Here is a 2,613-nt window from a genome sequence, read left to right on the forward strand (position 1 = left end):
CTCTTCCCAACCCAGTGTCTGGAGGTCTGGACTGAACAGCTGGGCGGTTGGGAGGTTAACATGGCTGGTTTTGTTAGACAAAGGTTTCCCATGCTATAAAAAAAGAAACTTACACATACAAAGTACAATTTTTTTTTCACTTCAACTAAAGTTTACTAGTATGATGGAGTATTAGCGCCATACAAGATTATTATTTTGTTTTTATTACGAAAACAAAGTCATAATATTACTGAGACATTATGAGAATAAAGTCGTATGAGAATAAAGTCGTAATATTACAAAAAACTTTACATGAAAAAGCAGCCTTACCACTGCATTAAGATGAGGAACGTTGAGCAACGTGTGAAGTTGTTCTTTAGTGCCGGTTAAAAGAAATACTTAAAGGGCCAAAATTATGTGTTTCTCAGGCATATACAGTAATTAAATACTATACCATAATAAAGTATCAATGTCACCTTTAGCTGTTATTAAAATGCTGTTTTTATGTTTAAATAGAAAATAAACTTATCTTCTCATCACTTCCTCTTCTAAACGCCTTGAAATGGGCCTCTGTCTCTTTAAGAATCACCTTCCACTTCTGTTTTGTCCACTTCGGGCTGCCATGATGCAGTTTACTTGGCATCTGAAAATACATTTCCTCAAAGGTATTTTTAATCCGAAAACAGCTTCACTGAGTGAGAACTAATGCTGAGAGCTCAGCAGACAGTTAGGTTTCACTTTCACTTTCACCCTAGAGCCTGCAGGAGTCATGGGCGGGGTGTGTGGGGTGGAGGTGCTCTGCCATGAGGAAGTTCAGCTTAAAGATACGTCCCAGGGGCGTTTCTGGTCCCCCCCTGTCGTTTTGCTCCTCAGCATGGCTTCCTAAAAACGCTGCAGGATTTCTCAAACATGCASGAATGAGTCAAAGCAAGGCTTTGGGCATGTTTTTTTTATGAGATATAACATTAAAACATGATATAAAACTCAAAAAAGTTGATTTTACATGATACTGTCCCTTTAATTTTTTAGCACATTAGCATCAAAAGTATCAGGACTTTGGAACGATTGAGCAAACGACTATTTGATAAACTGAAGCCRAATTGCAAATTAATGGCTGCATTGTTAGTCGTCCCACAATTTGGATGAAAGCATTTTMCAAYAACACTAACTAAAAGTCATCRYGGACTACTTCATAAACACAGAGACACACATGGATGTCCACAGCAGGTGTGAGGAAAATGAGGAAGAACCTTTAAATGGACATGTCATGTAAGATCATGACTTTATTCTTGCTCTTTAAAAAATAAATGTGTGGCCCTAATGTTCTGTCACATACTATAGAAAACAATCCCTAAATTCATTTAATGAATATTGCTGTAACAATGTTTGGTTTCATGTTTTGTAAGGTTATTTTCCAACCAGCTTGATCAGATGAAGAGATGTGCACTGATGACAGTTTCCTGTAGCTCACAGCACAACTCACTCGTGCCACTAACTCTGTGAATTTCCTTTTGCAGTTACAGTTTAAACTTTGCTCGTCWTTTATTTGGTTTTGTGCCAATCATCGTAAAGTTGGAGCAGGGCCAGAACTGACCGTTTGTCATGTTTAAAAATCAAAGAGTGGTGCTGCTGGTCATCAGTTTGAGTTTCCCTCCGGTGTTTCATGACTCTGAACCAAGGCAGGCTTTAAAAAAAAAGAAAAAAAAAAAGAAAAGAAAAAGAAAGATGGCTACCAACATCCCAGAGGGAAGCTACACTAACCTGCCTTGTCTCTTTTCTCAGTCTTCAAACACTGGGGAGACAGAGTAAGGGAGCGAGAAGCAACAAAGGCTTGTGTGAAAGAGCACAAAGCCTTCCAACAGCTGGGCTCACTAATTGATGGCTGCAGGGAGTGGGAGAGACAGTGGGAGAGATTAGAAAGCCAGCAGACCCTGCTTACACTGTGAACTTATACATTCAAATGTCCATGCAGATATACAGAGCACACATGAACATACACATGCACAGAGGACACGAGTCCCTTCACGTCTTCTCTCTCTCTATCGTTTACCTTCCCTGAGGCTCTGCTGCTGCCACACCTGCAAATCTCCTCACATGTACCATAAAAACCAGTGTGGACACAAGCAGAATTTGTTTCATCTCATAAGCACCGGGACTCATGGGCACAAGCAGAAAAAAAAAGTCGCGTTTTGCTGCTTTGTCACTCGTTTAGTGATAGTAAACTGAAGGCCTAAGGCCACTATTTAATTGCACTGACCATGTGCACCAAAAAGATGTTGCTTCAATTAATCCCCTCGGAGCGTCCTGCGCCACATGCCCCCTGGCAGGAGCATCCTACAGGGAGAAGAGGAGGGTRGAGAATCACCCACAGAACCTTTCACCAAGCAAATCTATACCCCCCCTCATCAGTTTACCCCCCGCTTCAGCATCAGTGGATGCCTTTCATCTGTGTGTTCAACCAAATAAACACAAATTCTGCAAAAACAGGATTGTGTTTGAAGAGATGTTGATCTTTGTATGAAAAAAATCTGTTTTTATTCATAGTAGCAAGAAAAAAGAAAAATAAAATTATTATATATAATTTGTTTTAATGACATTAGAGGGAAAAAAAATCATCCAAAACAGAAGTATTCT

Source organism: Austrofundulus limnaeus, unplaced genomic scaffold (assembly GCF_001266775.1).
Source record: "Austrofundulus limnaeus strain Quisiro unplaced genomic scaffold, Austrofundulus_limnaeus-1.0 Scaffold143, whole genome shotgun sequence".
NCBI classification, from domain to species: Eukaryota; Metazoa; Chordata; class Actinopteri; order Cyprinodontiformes; family Rivulidae; genus Austrofundulus; species Austrofundulus limnaeus.